Genomic DNA, 19,521 nt, shown 5'->3' on the forward strand with positions numbered 1-19,521 from the left:
GTAAGAGTTTTCCATATGTTACTTCAATAATCCTCATTACAGCCCCGTGCCTGGGCTGGTTAGAAAACGGTGCTAATGGGGCCGAGGTCAGCACTCAGCCTCTCACAAGCCCCCTGTGAGCAGCCCCATTTGCACTGAGAAAATCTGTCTCATGGCCTCACTCTGCACAGCTCACCATAACCAATTACTTCAAAACGCTTGTAAGAGGCCACAAAGGTAAGTGGTGGGAATACTAATAATAATAATAACAGCTAAAATTTAATAAGTGCTCACTGTGTCAGGTATCTTCTAAGGGCTTATCATCTATTAACTAATTTAGCGCTCCCAAAAACTCCATGAGAGATATACTGCTGTTAGGCCCATTCTAAAGAAGAGGAAACTGAGGCCCAGGGAGGTTAAGGTCACACAGGAAATGGCAGAGCAGGGATTTCAACTCCATCAGTCTGCTTCAAGGGATCCAACTCTTCACCCCTACTCAATACTGTGCCCCCGTCACCCCACCAATAAGCAACATTGTGAACGGCACACCTCAGTACACAAATTCCTTATCATACCTGGATTTTTAAGCACAGTGTGCTAATACAGAGTACAAGGTGGAAAACTGAGAAGGGAGGCAGTTAACATTTAAAGGGCACTACTAAAAATACACATCAGGTGCTCGGCTGTACACACTACAAGGACTCGTCTCATTTAATCCTTATAGCAGCATTTAGAGGTGTGTCCCATGTCATAGATCAGGAGCGTGAGTGTCAGACAGGCTAAGTCCTTTGAATACTGATACTTAGTGCAAGAGCCAAAATTAGACATCTGTCTGCTTCTAATGCATATGCTGTTTGGATGAAATGTCAGATAACATTCCCAATGTAGTCAAAGGAAATACTACGTATGTGGAAAAGATAGAGAGGTGTGGAGGAGACGAAGAGACTTATCACAAGCGATGGTGTCCACGATCAGAAGTGCCCTTTTGGACTTCCACCGCTGTGCCCTCCTTCCTACAACTACCAAATGGCTATTTCGTTTAGCCCTAATCACACATCATAGTCACTTCAAAAATAAATCAACCCCTATGGCCACAGGGATAATGCTGGGTGATGAGAGAGCGCAGGAGGTCACTTACCAGGAAAATAGGGAGACCAGCACCTATTGCATTTGTTTATTGGGCAGATTGAGTGCTACGGCCTATCTACATCATTGGGACGTCAATGCTCAACAAATGTTTAAAAGATATCAACATCCAAAGAGCTCTTGTATGTCTTTGAAAACAAATGAGAGCAACTCCTTAACAATTTCTGTTTCTGGAAGCACCAAGTGACTTTGCAAAAAGAATGGCCTCCAGAAAGCATGGGCTCGGGTATCAGACATATTTCAGTTACAACCCAGACTCTGGAATTTCCTCCATGAACTTGGGTGAGTTACTTAGCTGTTCTGAGCATTTGTGTCCTCATCTGGAAAATGGGGAGAATATGGTACTTATGTTGTGGGATTACTGAAGTAGAACATGAATATAAAGCGCTTCTCAGAGCTCAGGAAAGGCTAACGATTATGATGAAAGACCTTCATGGGAAACTCAATTACAGAACTCAGCTTCTATCTTTCCAATTCTTGTGAGATCGTGCATGATCTATAAATGGGAGTTCACGTGTGTTGTCACTCTGCAGCTGCAGACACGCTTAACAGATCTGCTTTCCTAAAAGTGTTCATTTGTGAAAGGGAACTTTGCTTTTTCAGCAGATCGAGTTTCAAAGTCCATTGGCAGGACATGCTGGGTGCCTCAATTAATGGCTCAGCAGATAGTCCTATCAGTAGTAGAAACTAGCACATGTGTGTTGGAAATCATAAACACCATATTATGCACTCACATTATTATCAACAGCAGCAAGATCGTAAATAGGGACGGTTTGGCTAGCTAGCTGTGATAACTGTTAACACAAATGCCAGCTTCTGGATTGCACGTTCCATGCAGCTTAAATATCAAAACCCAAAGGAAAAAAACAAACCCAAATGGTTTCCTGTGTATTATCCTCAAGTCAGACAATGTGATCTGTACATGAATTCCACCCAAAAGCAATACTTCCACTGTGGTTAGCAAACCAGACTGCTTTCCCTTTTCAATTTAACTTGACCTCATCAAGGGCAGGGCGTGGAATCTTGACATAATGCTCTGAGATCCTTTAACAAGTCATTTAACATTAATATTATTCAAGCACTTGCCAAGTTGTAACATAAAGGTAAGTGCTTATTTCAGCAAAACCTAAGCTTTCGTGTATGGACAATATTTTAAGCTCGAAGGCTGGCACCAACAGGGCTCCAAACATCCCTTTCCCTCCAGCCCTAATTCTTTGATGTCTTCTCAAAAATCTCTCACATCTGCTAAAGATAAGGCAAAGTATACATCTGACACTCGCTCAGGAAGCTTATGTTTGAACATTTCTCTTCAAGGTGTCACAAGATAGCAGAGAGCAAGGTAGGGGGAAAAACGTGGGTTTGTTCACACTGTTATGTGCTGTCCAAGTATGTTCTTGTTTCCTGTCCCACTAGCATAATATGGGTATGTTTCTTAAGAGTGCAGAAGAGTCGAGCCTATTGTGTAGAAAGATGCCTGCACTTGAAAGAAGAATATAAAAGAGGCAGTGAGTGGAACAGGCTATCAAGACCGGGAGTCCAACTGGGTTTCATGTAAATGATCAACCACTCTTAGTCTGCTTTGACCCCAGAAATGATTTTCTTCAGGACTTCCTCCTCATGAAACATGCATAAAGGAATCTAGCCAGAAACCTCTCACATATTGATGAGCCAAAAGCCTTAAGTGAATTATATGTAGTAGGGCTCAATCTTTGTAATTCGGTGAACACACAATCTCTAAGTGACCTGAGACTGGGAAATGGGCACCAGTGTAACCATCCTGGATGAGCTTTCTTATTAGTGAAAGGGTAATAGACCCAGCTCATGGAAAGAAGCCAGCATGGTACCTGTGCGTTGTGGGTACCCCATTAATGTTACCTGCACTGCCCATTCTCTAGTAATCTATTGGTCTACTGGGGTATCCAGGTTTTCAGATTTCAGTTATGAACTTTGTTGAGTGGTAGGACTGCAAGAACCACAACGTCTCTCTGAGGGAGTTGGCTGTGAAGCTCTCCCTCGGAGAAGTTTGTAAGTGATACCCAGCTAGACGCATGTGATTAGAAGGTTCCTCAGATAAAGACCGCCTGGAGCGTCACCAGATTTCCCTCTCATGATTCATGGTTCAGGTCCCTTATATGGTTGCATCTGGAAAGGCCCCAGGGAGGCAAGCTTTAAATCTGGAGCTATAGGGATTGACAAAACCAGGGGCCAGATCTTATTCAAGAGTTGAATGGAGAGCCAAGACAGAGTACTCAAAAGAGGTGAGTCAAACAGGTGGGCAAAATAAAGGGGACCAAAGCAAGACTGAACCAGGGCTGGGTGGCAGGTTCTGAGAGCCACAGTCATGCTTCCAAGGTAAGCGGGGAGCCTTCTTGCACAACTACCTGGATTCGATGTCTGGTTTTTATATGCCAGCTTTGTCACAGGGCAAAGGCAGGTCTGATGCATTTAAAATGTCTATTCTGGAAGGGATGCTGTAAGAGAGGGTTTCTTTGAGTATGATCTACTGACACTTACCTCCGAACCCTCTTAGGTGCTTATTAAAATGCAGGTTCCAAGACTCCATGAATCAATATGACTTGGAGCAGGGCTTCAGAATTGTAATTTTGACAAGCACTCCCTACCCCACCTCCCCACACACACACACGCATGAGATTTTTAGGAATTCTAAGGTTTTAAAGCCACTGGAATATAATAAAGTATGAGGAATTTAAAGACAGGAAGCCTGGGTTCTATTACTGACTGTGTGATTTGGGGAGACCTCATTGAGCCTTAGTTTTCTTCATCTTTAAAATGGGGATAATGTATTTCTTCACAAGGGTTGCTAAGCTAAATGGAGATCAAAGCGATCTGTACATGCAAATGTTTGGAATTATCACGTTTCTGAGCCACCGTGAAATCTTGAGGACTCCCATCATTGTACCTAGGACAGGTCTGGACTTTGTTAGTTATCTCAGAATTGAACAGTGGTATAGCCTTTAGCTATGTCTCCTGGAAAGCTCTCCAATGGTCTCTTACTTTACCCAGCACTTACAACTCTGTCTGCTGGTCAGTTTGAGTGCCGGCATTGGAAATGGACTGTGGGCTTTTCAAGTTCTGGAATCATGAGGGAGAAGTGCTCTGAGGGGCCAGATATCTCAGGGTCTGCTCCTCTATGGGTGACTTCCAGGGACTTTTCATGTGCTAAGCTACTTGGGACAGTAGCTGGGGTTAAGAATTAAGAAGTGGTAGAATAGGATTAGAGTCCCAAGTGAGTTGATGATCGGAGAAGTAGTTAGGAACAAAGGAAACAAAGTGCTCAATAGGAAAAGTTCTGGATGAGACATGGAGGAAATGATTATTATCACAAACACAGGCTAAGCAATGTCCAGCCAAATGAGGATAATAAGCTGAAAACGATCCAATGAGGTCTGGCGGTCACTTAAAACATGAGCGTGAAAGTTGGCTGCGTTAACTGACGCACAGTTTGAAGGAACTGTGAGGTAATCGTCACTTTATCATACCTTTATGAGACTTCTTGTCCAGTTCTGGACTTCACAGTTGAGAGGCATGGAGTCCTTGGACACAGTTCAACAGATAGAAATAAAGATGATGAAATTGTTGGAGAACAACGAGGAAAAGCAAAGGATCTGGTATTATTTAACCTAGAGAAAAAGAGCTAAGAGGAGACTTAACTCTTCCAGTCCATGACTTAGAGTTGAGAGTGACCGATTTTTGCTGTATTCTGTTGAGGCGTGAACAGGCTTAAGTTCAGTCAAAGGGATGTAGGTTAAGGAAAAGAAAACATTTTTTGCGATGAATGTTAAGAGTCTGAACAGGCTCTTGTGGCAAGAAAAGACGCCTTTCTAAAACATTGACCCTGAGGCCACACCAGCCTGGGGGATGTGGATGTGAACAAAATGCCGATTTTAAAACTATTTTGAAAATTGGAAGGAAAGACAATACTGACTGGATTTGGAATCAGCCCCAGCTCTGGCCCAGAGCTGTGATTTGGGGCAGCCAATGAACTGCTCTGGTCCTTAGTTTCTGCATCTGTAAATAATGGTAACAGCCCAGATGACCTCCAAGGTATTTATTCTCAGCTCTAAAAAGTCACGTCATGTAATGTGCAAGAGTAATATGGTGGCTGTTAACATGTGCAAGTTTTCCTTCCAATAAAGTGAAAATAGTAAACATCCTGGGTGGGGGAAGGGGGAGCATTTGATCTGGGCTGGGTGGACTGATGCCATGGGCTGGGGTGGTCTTTGTGGGGGTTTATCTGGTTCTGAGAGAAAAGGTGCAGAAGAGAATGCAGGGCATTCCTGAGAAGGGGTATGCCCGGAGTAGAAGGGGAGTATAAGAGGTGCCAATAAGCCACGTAGGAATGAGGGCAAGAAAGAGAGCAAGAACTATGGGGTGTGAACAGCACAAGCTAACGAAGATGAATCCTCAGCCAAGCCCTAGGACCTGGGCTAGACTAAAAAGCCGATAAGGCCACTGAAGGGCAAGAGATCAAAGAGATTGCCAGGAGATCAACTGCAACCCAAAACCAAGAGGACCAGGTCTGTATTCAGGTAGGAGAGGTCTTGAGTCTTCAGAGACCTAAAGGTCTAAAAGCACACAGGCTTTTGGAGCGAGACAGACTTGGTTTCCATCTTGCCTCTGCTAATTATTACCCATGTGATCCTGGGCAAGATGCTTATTCTTGTTAGAGCATAACTTCCAGATAATAAAACGGGGATAGTAGATCTACCTCATAATACTTTTATAAGGATTAACCATGATTATGTGCCTGACACATAGCAAGTACGGAAAAACTGCTGTAATTCTGAGTTGGTCCTGGGAATGGAATTAAGGCAGAAGAAGAAGAAACTCCTGTGACCTCATGGTTTATCGGGCCTGAAACTGGACTACTACTACTAACTAATGATCCAAACTAAATTCTTCATAGCATGTTCACCTATGTTCCTCTATCTGATCCTCAGGAATATTTAACTTTGAAGGAGGTATCCTGACTGCTCCATTTCAAAGATGAGAAACTGTGGTTTCGAGGACATAATGCCTTGTCCAAGGGCAGTCAGTAAGTTGTAGTCATGCTAGTTATTCAAGTCTTCTGGCTTCAAAATCATTACTCTTTTCCTAACATCTAATTTCATGGGAGAGAAACAAGAACACTGGAAACCGATTGGTGTTTTAAAAGTATAACCAAGTGAGCCGAATTGTGTGAGACTGAACTTGTACTTTGGTCCTATTGCTGGAAGTTGTTCCCTGCAAGTCCCTTGTCCTTGAAAGGTTGCTAGATCCTAAGCGTCTCCTCCCATCCCCTGTCTGCTGCCAAGCCCGCCAATACAAGCAAAGTAAGAACTAGATAAGCACAGCTTTCCGTTTGTCACGCTTACTGAATGAAGAGAATTCTTCTGTTTGTGTCTTTAAATAGAATCATTACCAATGATCTGTAGTCATCACTCTCTCCAGGAGCCCTTAACAAACCTTAAGACCATTACTGAGTCACTTAGCTCTTTTTTCCTCATAGCTGAGTAACCATCTCTCTGATCTCTCCTCACAGAATTCCTTTCCAACCAGCAAAGCATGCCTGTGACTCTCCTCTCCTACTTTAGATATTGATCCCAGGACCAGACATTCACTTCTAGTGAGGCAAGACTCACTGCTTCTGAGCCGAGAGGATGGATCTCACTGCCAAGCATTGATAGTGTAGCTCCTCTTTTCTTTCACACCATAGAATGCACTCAGATACTCTCTGGGACCCTTTCCTGCTTTGGGATTATTAAAAAAATTACAAGGGCTGATATTTTTAAAATAGTTTAGATAGAGTCCTGCTGGACGTAAGGACTATGACTAAGTGATTTCTTCAAGTCCCTTCCAGCCAGTGATTCATCAGACATAGACTTTTAAGCTGGAATGGACTGTTATATTTTGGGCCAAATGTCTCATTTTTGCAAATAAGGAGAGTGAGGACCATGGAGGTTAAGAGTCGTGGAAGCTGCTTGCTACAGTGGAGAGAATATGGGATTTGAAGTTCGAAGTTCTGGATCTGAGGCCAAACTCAACCAGCCACCTGCTGTGTGGCCCTGAGCAAGTCATTAACCTCTAGAGCTTCAGTTTCCATACTTGTGAAGTGAAATAATACTACGTGCTCTACCTGATTCCTAGCATAGTTCTGAGAATAATATATCATATTTATGAAGGACAAGGCAAAATGCAATAAACTACTTGATCAAAACGTTGCACCATTAAGTAGCTTAAGTTCAAGGTCACCAAGGGCAAAACCAGGATTCTCAATTCCGGTTAATTCAATTTTCATCATACAATGCTGCCTTCTTGACATTTTTCCAATTCTATAGTTGTAAGACTTTTTTTTCATAAGCCACAGCACTAATTTGATCTCCACATGCTTTCCTTTAAACCCTTAGATATACATAGATTCAAACTGCGGGAATCCAGACTGGCTCAAATGGATTATAGACCAGCAACTTTTAAAGACTTGGTGGAACTCTCTCAAGCAGCCTTCCATTACATCATGTTTATGGCCCTCAGACCTTGGATTGGTAGCTTCCGAGGAACTGGGTATATTCATCAGCTAGTTTCTCTTTAACTAGTTTCATAACATCACACCGGACATTGGAGACGGCTATTTGATAGCTTGTAATGGACTATTAGGCTACAGCATGTACCTTGAAGATTGAAATAGCAAAGTAAAGTGATAATAGATAGTCGCAGTTTGTGCTGGACAGAGATTTGGGAACATGTTCAGTGGTAATAGGTGGTTTACTGTGCCAATTTGTGGTAGTCCACATAGGAGAGGCAAGAGATGGCAGCTTGGTCTCACAAATGAAGGGTGGGCCCAAGGGTCATGTGTTTTCATGGACCACTAATGGAAGGGGCTACTGGGCTCTGAGCCCCACCATCAGTATTAATGCACTGGAAAAGGTCCACTATGTTTCATTTGGCCTCATTCTTTATCACAGGGTATAATGAGTCCCCAAGAGGTTAACCAAAATCGTCTCTCCCACTCATCAAGAGACACACGTATGCTGCCATGCTGATTTATGTGGCCCTCTGGTACAATGGGGTACCTCTTTCATAACTGATGTCTCCCCCAAGTTGGGTGTGGAAACTCATTCTTTCCGTGATTGGAGAGAGTCACATCTCTTCTTTGACAATGGTTTTGGGCCCCCAGAGAGCACAACAGAGAAATCCTAGTTTTCCCTGTTTTCTTAAGCATGAAAAATGTTTCAAATTTCAGAAATAATGGTGAGGTAAAGCCGACCATACATAGAGAATATAGCTGTTTTCTCTAAGCAATAAAAAAGAAAAAAAAGGGGGAGATATAGTGAGCCAGTTCAGCCAACAATTTCCATGTTTTTTTTTTAAAAAAAGTTCAAGTTGGAGCCATGTGGTCTCAATAAAGTAGTAAAATATATTTTCTTTACCCTACACTTCATGTGCCCATAACCTTCCTTTTAAATCATCTCTAACCAGCCCCAAATCACTGACCACAAATCATTTGGTGGCTTTGGTCTCCAGGCAATGGAATGTGCTGGAGTAGACGGGGAGTCGCTACCAAGAGTGCTGAGAGGGAGCTTCCAGTCCCTTTGCGCAGGCACACAGACCCCAGCAAAGCCCTGCAAGGGTTCCGCACTGAGATAGCACATGACATCATAGCTCAATCATGCAGGAAAAAAACTGCAACGGCTGCAGAATAGCACAACATGCCACAAACCACAGTGGGCAGATAAAGCCGAAGAACAGCTTTTCTTATGAAAACATTCACGAATACCACAGGCAGCTGGCAGAGACACGTTTAATTACATTTACAGAAACCCATTGTATCCATCAGCCCCACCATCTTTGGAGGTGACCAACAAATGGGAAGGTCACTGAAGCCCATGTTCGAAATGGGAAAGCCAGGAGAGCTCGAAGTTTATGTCACTGCTTTTCATAATGTGTGTTATGACGAGATCTGACCCAGCTGTAAAATCACTTGATAGGCTTTGAAAGGATTTCCAAGTGAACTAGGCCTTAATAAGAAACCAATCTTTAAATGTACAGCTGGAAATTAAGTGCAGCTGAAGGTGTGAGAAATCAATTATTCAATTCATGATTAATTTAAGAGACACCAAACTTGTCCTGGGCCTAAACAAAGCTCATGCAACTGCCATCTGCTATTTCATCCAAAGGACCCGGTCTTGTATTTGCCAAGTGCCACTGGATTTTTTTTTTTTTAAAGGAACTGTTCAAAGATTTGAGTGTAGACACTTTGAAGGGATGGTAAATGTATGGAGGGTGCCTTTAGGCTCCTCAGAGAAACAAAATTCAACACAAGACTATATTAGTAAAGTATGATAAAAGCTCAAGGGGAAAAAAATTGTCCAAATAAAAATGCTATTTTAAAGAGTACTTAAGCATCAGCTTACAATAATTGCGAGAGTGGGAGTTTGAAAGCAGACTGCAGAATCTTCTATGAAACAAGAAGGATATGCCTGAAAAGACCCATGGACTTTTCTAATTTTAGCCCCAGAGAACGATCCTTGCTGCTAATTCTAGTCTGTGATTTCACCTGAGTGAAGGGAGCTTTTCTATAGAGGAAAAAATAAAACAGCAAACCCACACAACAAACAGCAAAAGAAAACATTGTAGTAATTTAAAGTAGGTCTCCTGCCTAAAGGAACAATGAAAAGTTACACAGTAGCTAGAGACACTAATGTCTAGTAGCTATAATCTTCTCAGAAACATGTTATTTTATAGCCTGGTAATGTATCTGGCAATAACCTTTTTCATCAGACACCCAAGGATAACTTTCCATTTCAGTTGGGGGATGAGGGGAAAGCTCAAATGCACGCTCATAATGTCTTCATGTAACCTCTAAAGCAACGGTCAGAGAAAAGGCAAGACTCTTGGGTTACTGGAAATAACCTGTTTGCCATTATGTGTGCAATTATAAGATAGGACTTGCCTGAAATTGCTGGGTTCAGTAGATTTCCCATGGATTTATCAGCAACAGAAATAAACAAGCATTCCACTGAGCTCCACTTGGAAGTGTGAGAAGGGCTATCGAAAGTCTTTTCCATCATGTGGACAAGAATTCAACTTAACCTACCCGGGTTTGAAAGTACATTCCAGTATCCTGATGATTTTCTTCATCATCGGAAAGTTGAAAACAAAGTTCAGCCCTTTCTCAGGTGGTCCTCCCCCTTTGCCCTTCCCACACACCCCATCACCCCTCTCCTTCACCAAACAGCCTATCTGCTGTCAAGTGAGAGGTGACTTAATCACCTGTGCAGAGCTCAGGTGTCAGGGTCTTTATGCTTGGAGTGCATGTAGATTGGGGGAAATCTCTCTTTAAAAGGCATGCTGGTTACCTCTGGATTAGCTCATTTCAAGAATTCACCAAAATGGATCTTTATAAAAAATTAGCGGCAGCGTGCTTTTCATAAAAACGAATGAAGAATGTCAATTTTTCAGTGTAGTCTTTCCATGGTAGACGAGTCATCAGGAATGCATTCTTCCCTATTGTATTCTGCCTGCCACTTGTTCCCTGAGAAACACAGCCAACTGAATTCTAACGACGGCAGGGACCCCATCCAAAGGGCTTCGAGAACAAGAGAAGGAGAATGGGACATTTGAATTTGTTAGACAAAGGACTGCAATCAAGTGAAACCCAACAAAACACAAACAAACAACTTTCATGCCACTGAAGAGCAACAGGTGTGAAAACGCCCAGATTTGTCATGGGAAAAAAAATCACCAAAACCTGCCGTTAAAGGGTTTCCAGCTAAAGTTCATTCGGCAACTAAGCAGCAATTAGGCTGTCAGAGACTGCTTGCTTTGAGAAAGCTTCCTCCTAAATTCAACCCGGAACGGAGCAGATTACAAAGGAATTAGAAAGGGTACAAACCAACCTGGTGCAAACCATTCCAGGCATATAAACGCTTGAAAGAGAAACTTCTATCAAAATATCCTTTTTTTTTTAAATGTGAAAAAAAAGGGGGAGAAATTCAACCTCACGCTTCGCTCCCCTCCCCCACCCAACTCTAACAACAGAAAAGTCGCGCGGAGCGGGACCCACCACCCCGCCCCCTAAAAGCGGTCAGAGGAAAACCGTGGCGGCAGACGGTCTTCTGAGCCCGCTACCAGTCAACACCCAGAACACAGGAGGACCTGCATGCCCCTGCCCCGAAACGCTGCAACGCATTATTTCCTGCACCGCTACATACATGTAACGCTCTCACTTACCAGCTGAGCGGGAAAACACCCTCTGCCCCTAAAGAAGTTCCTCTCGGGGGTCTTTCAGCTCTCGGCTCGTCCCAGCTTGCAACTTCAGGGCTCTGAATTCAGTCTCGTTGGCAGAACACAATACAGAAAAGGAACGGGCAGCCGAGCGGCCAACAGCCTGGCCCCTTGCAGGCTGCGATGAAGACGTCTTCGCGTCCTCGGGCTCCCGGGAAGCCTCCTGGCGGCGAGGCAGCCGCGAGCAGGCTCGGTGGAGGCGGCCCGACTGCAGCGGCGCCGAGTGCGCCGCGTCTCGCCGAGGGGCCGCGTGTGCACGGGGGTGTCAGCGAGGGGGCTGCTCGGGAGGGGGAGAGGGTGTGTCCAGGGGAGGAATGCTGCTGACTTCCAGAAATAACGCTGAGAGGGGACCGAGGGCGATTCGTCTCCCCTTCCTCCAAGCCCTTACAACACTTACAGAGGCTTTTGCTTTGGGGCATTGCAATCACCCGTGCAGAAGGTAATAAGCGAGTTCCACCCACGCTTTCTAAACCGAGTTCAGCTGTGGTCTGAAGCGTTTCTTAAAGACCTCTGATCATTTACTCGACCGAGACACCTTGGAGGGAAATCCAGGTGGCGACTAGTCGTGAATTTGTTTCGCTTATAACATAAATCAATTTCTATCTTGAACTTCCTGATATGCCCTTCCACGCAGGGGGGGATCCTCCAGCTACAGTCTCCATCTACATTATTTCTCGTGAATTAAATTGCTTCTCTGATGCTGCCTTACTGCAAAGCTATAAATTAATTACTACGTTACACATGAAGCCCCTAGGAAAAGAAATGCCAAGAATAAATCTGTTTTTTGTTCTTTTTTATGTTGAACAAGTCTGTCATTAATCAAGTCTTTCCACCAATATCTAGGAACAGACCCAAGATTGCAACTCATTGAGAGCTGAACATGTGCATACGTCTGGTTGTCCTTCAGTCTTTCTCTGCCTCATTATGTCATCGTGACTTAGTCACTGCACAGATATTATGGAGACAATGTGAGAAATAAAAACCAACCCCATTTAATAAAGACTTACCTATTGCCAACTCTAACCAATTGGCAGATAGGGCCTAATTTTTAAGCATTTAAAAAGATTATTTCACTCTTTCCATTGTTTTCTGTCTTCAAATCACAGAATTGCCTGTCATGGGAAACAGAAACCCAGGATTGTATTTGGAAATTTAAGAAAGAGACTCATAAGGGACCCATGAAGCTATTAATTTTAGTGTAGCATATAAAATGTCAAAGGAATGACAAATTCTTGAAGTGAATTAGAAAACATATCAGAAAGTGTGTTCCCGAAATAGAATTACGTAGGGAGATCCAAAATAGAGATAATGTAAAAAAAACTTTTTTTTTTGAAATGAAAATAAAATGATGAGAGTTTACTATATATCTTTAGCTCATTTTTATTATCCTGAGGAAGTGACAAGTAATGAAATATTGAAGTTATTTTTTCCCATTATTAAATTCCCCCCTTCCTTTGAGAATCAATGTAAAGTTAGTAAGGATGAGTTTGTTTTTCAAACTGAAAATATTCTGGGTTTGGCAGGTTCAGTCTCTTCTTGTATGTCATTAGGTCCTTTCATTTTGTAACTCTACACTTCATTTGTAGAGTTTTACTAGAGTCACTGAATAACTGAGTTAAGTGCTTTTGTTCATCTGAAAGGCATTGCTGTACAGCAAGGTGGCCTTGTCAGGTGGGTCTCGCTAAGATACATTTCAGATTCTAACCACCTTTCTCATCTCCAGGAAGGTGTTAGAACAATCTTTCCTCTGTGAATTAGAGAAGCATTTTATAGATTAAAATGTCCAGGCAAAAATAGGACAAAACATGGGGGTGAGGCGTTCAGTATGTGGTCACCACCAGCACAGAAACCTGAATAGCGCCTTCAGCTGCCTTTGCTAAAACTGTGAACATTTTTCAAGTGTGCAATGTACTGGAGACATTCAACATATTAAATGTCTTTGTCAAAGATGACATCCCCTTCAATGGTCCGGTTTGCTTGTGCAGATGAGACTGCAGGGGTGGACAAAGTTTCTGCAGTCCCTGCACACCATCTACACAAGGAGCCTCTCTTTTGGGTGGCAGCTCTTAGTGGTGTGAAATGTTTCTGGAAACTCTGCCTTTTGTTTCTGCCCTGCCCATTTGCTTGCACTCCAAATGAGAACTATGCCAATGCTGACGGTTCTATAGAGCTTCCTGGGTCAGGAGAGGGAATGGTGACAGTGTTCTCAAAGTGTGTGATCAGTGGAGCAGGAGTTTCAGAGGGGGGTGGGGGGAGCTTCTGGAAAATGCAGATTCCCTGGGTCCTACTCAGAACTACCGAATTAGGGTCTGTCTGAGGACCAGCACATCAGCGTGTGTGTGTGTGTGTGTGTGTGTGTGTGTGTGTGTGTGTAACTGATTGTTTTGAATAAGTGACACATTGATCTAATTTAAATAAAGGTGTTTACACTGTGGTCTCCTTCCCACCACTGTTTCCCATAGATCTGTCTATATATCTCATAGGTAAACTGCTGATATTCGTGTTTTCTGTAGACTTCCAGGTTTCTTTATGCACATACCTGCAAATATAAATCCTTACTCTTCCTTCTTTTCTTCTCAAAAATAGTATGTGCAGAACTATATACATTTCCTTAGATAAATGCACCACAATTTATTATACCAGGCCCTGATGATAGACATTTGAGTTCTTTCCAATATTTTACTGTTAAACAATATTACAAACTCCCACATATAACATTTTACACTTGTGCAAGTATATCTATGGTATTAAGTTCACAGTGGGATTCCTGGATTCTGCATTTCCAGCTTTGCTAGATATAGCCAAACTGCCCTTCAAAGGACTACGCCAGTTGATACTCCCACAAACAATGTTGACTAGTGCTTACTTCCCCGCGGCCTTGCCAACAGAATGTGTAATCAAACTTCTGGGCGTTTGCCAATCTGATAGGTGGAAATTGATGTCTCAAGATAGTTTGACTTGCATGTCTCTGATTTTGAGTGAGATTGAGCAACGTCTTCATATGTCTAAGAGCCAATTCTATCTCCTTTGTTGTGCCCTCTGTTTATATACTTTCCCCATATTCTATTAAGTTCTGGGACTATTTCTTTCTAGATTTCTTGAAACTCCATATGTATTAAGAAAATTATCCCACTGTGTTATGAGTTACAGATTGCTTTCTCATTTTGTTACTTGCCTTTTGACTCAGCTTATGGTATTTTGTGGACATGCAAAAGTTTCTAATTTTTATGTAGTCACAGAAAGTATGTACAAAGGCCTTTCCTCTATCACATGCTCTAGTGATTTTATTTTTTTACATTTGTACATTTAGTCCATTAGTATTTTATCCTGTTCAGTTTATAAGGTACGGATCAAGCTTTATTTTGTTCCAATTAATGATCTTGCTGTTCCACTACCACTTTAAAAAAAAATAACTTAAAAAATTTAAAACTGTTTTTAAAAGCACATAACATAAACCTTATCATCAAGATTCATCCATGTAGTGGCACCTGACAGGATTTCCTTCCTTTTAAAGGCTGAATAATATTCCATTGTATGGATAGACCACATTTTGTTTATCCATTCATCTATGGATGGACATTTAAATTCCTATAACCTCTTGGCTATTGTGAATAATGCTACTATGAACATAGGTGAGCAAAAATATCTATTTGAGATCCTACTTTCAAGTCTTTTGGATTCATACCCAGAATTGGGATTGATGCATTATATGATGTCTATTTTTTTATTTTTGAGGAACCTCTATACTGTTTTCCATAGCAGCTGCAACCATTTTACAGTCCTACCAACAGTGCACATGGGTTTCGATTTCTCTACATCCTTGCGAGAACGCTGTTATTTTCTGTTCTCTCTCTCTCTCTCTCTCTCTCTCTCTCTCTCTCTCTCTCTCTCTCTCTGCTTTGATAGTGACTAGTCTAATGGGTATGAGGTGATATCCCATTGTGGTTTTGATTTGAATTTCTCTAATCATTAATGATGTTGAACATCTTTTCATATGCTTGTTGTCCATTTGAATATCATCTTTGGAGAAATGTCTATTCAAGTTCCTTGCGCAATTTTTAACCAGGTTATTTTTTGTTGTTGTTGAATTGTAAGAATTATTTATATATTATGGTATTAATCCCCTACCAGATATATAATTTGCAGATATTTTCTCCTATTCCTTGGGCTGGCTTTTCACTCTGTAGATTGTGTCCTTTGATGAACAGAAGTTTTTCAAGTTGGCTGTAGTCCCACTTGTCCATTTTAGCTTCTGTTGCCTGCACTTTGTCCTACTACCACTTTACAATAGTAATCTTTTACTTACTGTTCTGAGGTGCCATTTTTAACATGTATTAAATTCCTGTATAGAGTTGGGTCTATTGTGGACATTTTATTCTGTTTCCTTGGTTGATCTCTTAGCTCCAAGTGCCACTTCCACACTGTTTGATTTATCGAGGCTTTTAATTTTAATATCTCGTGGGCCTCATTCTCTCATTGCTCTTCTCTCTCAGAGTTTCCTGTTTTTCCTTATGAACTTCAAAGTGCACAAATAACAATAGAAACTCCTATTGTTATTTTTTAAGTTAGAATTAAAGTTAGATAATTAGAGAGAATCAACATATTTACATTGTCAAGTTTTCTTAGCCAAGAAAAAGGTAGATCTTTTCATTTGTTCAAATCTTATTTTTTTGGCCTTCAGGAATGTTTTACAGTTTTCTTCATATGTGCCTCGGACATTTATTGTTACATTTCTTCCTAGCTATTTTATTACTACTGTATTTTATTACTACTGTATTTTATTACTACTGTAAATGGAGTCTTTTCTCTCATTACATCTTCCAACTGGATATAATTATCTAATTATAGAGTGTTCATTTTGTACCTTCTATCTTACTAAATTATCTTATTGTTTATAGGTATTTCTCAGTTCTCTTATATTCCTAACCATGTAATAATATCATGTGAAAAGAAAGATTAACTTTCTGCTTTCTAATGTTTATATTTTTAATTTCTTTTCTAATTCATTGTTTATTAGGTCTAGTACTATGTTAAATAGCAGTAATAATAGTGGTCATTGTCTTATGTTTGATTTTCGTGGGAATGCCTCCAGTGTTTCCCCAATAGGCATGATGTGGACTTTGGACTGGGAATGATGTATTTTATTATGCTAAGGAAATATTAATTTATCATTATTTTATTGAAGGCTTTTTTTCAAGTATGACTATTATCTTTAGTCCAAATGCTTCTTTTTAATATCTTTAGAAATGATCATATAATTTTCTCCTTAGATCTATGAATTTGATGGAACATAATAAATTCCTTAGCAATGAACTATCCTTGCATTCCTGAAATAAATTCCACTTAATCGCAGTATTTTTTTCAATATGTTGGTAAATGCTATTTGTTAATATTTTATAAAGAATTTTTGCACTTATATTCATAATTGAGATTTTGTAACAATTTTTTTTGTTTTATTGTTTTGTGATCAACGAATGTTGTCTGTAATGTTTCTATTTTTTGGAATTGATTGACATTCTGTGGCCCAATTTATGGCCAATTTTCATGTATGTTTCTTGGTCACTTGAAAAAATCGGGGTGTCTATATTTTCAGAGTACAGAATTGAATAACATATATCTTATTATTATGTTATTTATGTCTTCTTTATACTCCAGATATTTTATCTTGATTTACCATGGATTGTGAGTTTTCATTTCTGTATATTTTTCCTTGCATCTTCTGTAATTTCTGCTTTATAAGGTGGCTGTATGTTATCTGGTGACTATATATTCATAATTGTTACACTTTCATTTTAAATTTTATCACTTAGCATTACAAAGTGCCCTTTTAAAAATTTATTGGTTGGCTTGAATTCCTCCTTATCTGATACTAAATTCATAAACTTACTTTATTTTTAATTCCCTTTGCCTAATTAAGTATCCCTTATCTGATACTAAATTCATAACTTTATTTTTAATTTCCTATTAATTTAAAAGAAATTAAATCCTTTAATTTCTTTTCTTACTCTTTCCCACTCATCCTTTCTGAATCACTTTTATCTACATGTGTCTCTCTGTCCAGGGTTTCATTCTGTGATGTAGTCCACTGCCTCCAATCTTGCTCACTGGGTTCCTGCACCAGGTGTTACAAAATAATGGATGCAGGTTTCTGATATTGCTCTTCAAGTGAGTCCTTCATATTGGGAGAGAGAATTTCTTTCCTTGTGCTCTGTGAGATCCCAACACCTAGTTTGCTTACATGCTATTTCATGAACAAAATGTTTGCATCTGTCATTTAGGCTTACATTTACAGTATTTTTTCTGGAGTTCCTGTTATTTATTTATTTATTTTTAATAATCAAGTACATTTAAACAACTACTTCCAGACTCAGCTTTAGAATGATTATTTTAGTAGTGATACAAAGGATACCTTACTGAGGCAGCCTGACACATGATCTCTTTTGATGCTCCCAATAATACTGAGTTTGGCAGAGCAGTACCCCCATTCAACAGATGGGAAAGACGGAGGTAAGGTTTTATGTCCTCATCATTTCTTACACAAATGAATGGACGATGCAGCTTTCAGGTACAATACAGAAAGGCCTTGATGCTGGGACAGATTTTTCTAGAGTTTCTAGAGCCCAGAAGACAGAGTTTCAAATGAATTCTAAGTAAAGTGATAGTAGGTTTAACTCTGTTCTGAAAATGCTAACTTTGTTGAAACACTGGAGAGCTTACTTAGGGAGGTCATGGAATATGCTTTTCTGGGGACATGTTTAAAGTAAAAGAGATCCTCATCTCTTTCAGACAGCTTGAGTGTGGTCGTGCCCCAAGGTGTGAGTGACCAGATAAGCCTCCAGTGTCTCCTTCCTGCGGAATGCACAAAAAGAACATCTCAGGAATCCGGATGATCAAACGCAGGCCCCAGGAGGGTGACCTGTCAGGAGATGGTTATCAATGACATTCAGATTTAAAAGCATAAAGTGGTTATGTAACAAGATGCTACCTCATGGAGAAATTTAAGTAAAGACTCAATTACAGCATAATAATGCTACTTCTCTTTTGGGGTTAGAAACCGGGAGATTCCAATCAACTTCAAATTGCCTTATGGTAAAGAAAACATAAGAATTTCCACATTTCTTTTTCTGGGCTGAGAGAAAGAAGGCAAAAGGAGGGAATACATGGAAATCTTTCTCATCAAGACACCTCAAGACTATCTTTTCTTCTAATCAGAAAGTCCCGAGTTGTCCCGGCATTCAACATCTGAATCACGCCAATGCACGAGACATTGTTTGAGCAAGATGGAATTGTGAACATTCTTAGAGGTTTCGTAAAAATCCCAGAATGATGGACAAATGCTTATGTTGTGGTCATGCAAAGAAAAGCCCCCTCGTGATTTGGGACTGAGTTTGTTCATTTTATATTTATAGTATCTATACCAAAGGAATGTCAAATGTGGCCTGGGGAGAGGATGGAGAAGTAGGGAGAAAGTAAGAAATGAAGACCAGATTTTGTCGTTTGTGAAGGGGTGTGTGTGTGTGTGTGTGTGTGTGTGTGTGTGTGTGTGTTAACCTAGAGCCTATGGAGTATGGGAAGAGGGAGTGTTCGATCATTTTGTTTGTTTTTAAAGCAGAACTTTCTTCAGGTCTCTAGTGTGGGAGAATGACTGGAAGAATTTTTTACTTTCCTTGTTAGCAGCACCATCTGTTTACAATGAAAGCTTGGCTTCCACTTTTTGGCCCAAATAAAAGCCCTAGGGTGCCCATATAAGTCAAATGGATGAAGCATGTGTTCACAGACCTGAAGAATCGCCCCCTCTTTTGCCTGCACAGGGCTTTCATGGTAGATTTACACAGCATGTTATTCCTACATAAATTCAGAATGATAAGCTTCTGAGAAGCAAAGGTGGGTCACAGGTCACTGGAATTCACAGCCCAGGCAGCTCATCTGCCACCTAACGAAATGATGACCCCATGGGGTCACACTTGCCAAGAGAAAAGTTAGCCAGGGGCAAGAGAGTCATACCTTTCACCACTTGTCATGGGATCCTTACACATTTGGGAGAGGGATTTACACACCCAAACAAGGAAATATGGAAATAAAGTCCTCTAGTAATTGCTGAAAATGAACCCG

General features: G+C 40.8%; 1 protein-coding gene and 1 long non-coding RNA gene across 3 annotated transcripts in view; one reads left to right on the forward strand and one right to left on the reverse strand.

The window, feature by feature from the left end:
* Window positions 1–19,521, reverse strand: part of PALLD (palladin, cytoskeletal associated protein) — a 353,019-nt gene that overhangs the window by 235,921 nt on the left and 97,577 nt on the right. The window lies entirely within an intron of this gene.
* On the forward strand, window positions 3,330–6,899 carry LOC117037951 (uncharacterized). Its single transcript, XR_004425598.1, has 3 exons — window positions 3,330–3,383; window positions 6,087–6,181; window positions 6,668–6,899. It is a non-coding gene; the product is annotated as an uncharacterized LOC117037951 (long non-coding RNA).

Source organism: Rhinolophus ferrumequinum, chromosome 18, assembly GCF_004115265.2.
Source record: "Rhinolophus ferrumequinum isolate MPI-CBG mRhiFer1 chromosome 18, mRhiFer1_v1.p, whole genome shotgun sequence".
Taxonomy (NCBI): domain Eukaryota; kingdom Metazoa; phylum Chordata; class Mammalia; order Chiroptera; family Rhinolophidae; genus Rhinolophus; species Rhinolophus ferrumequinum.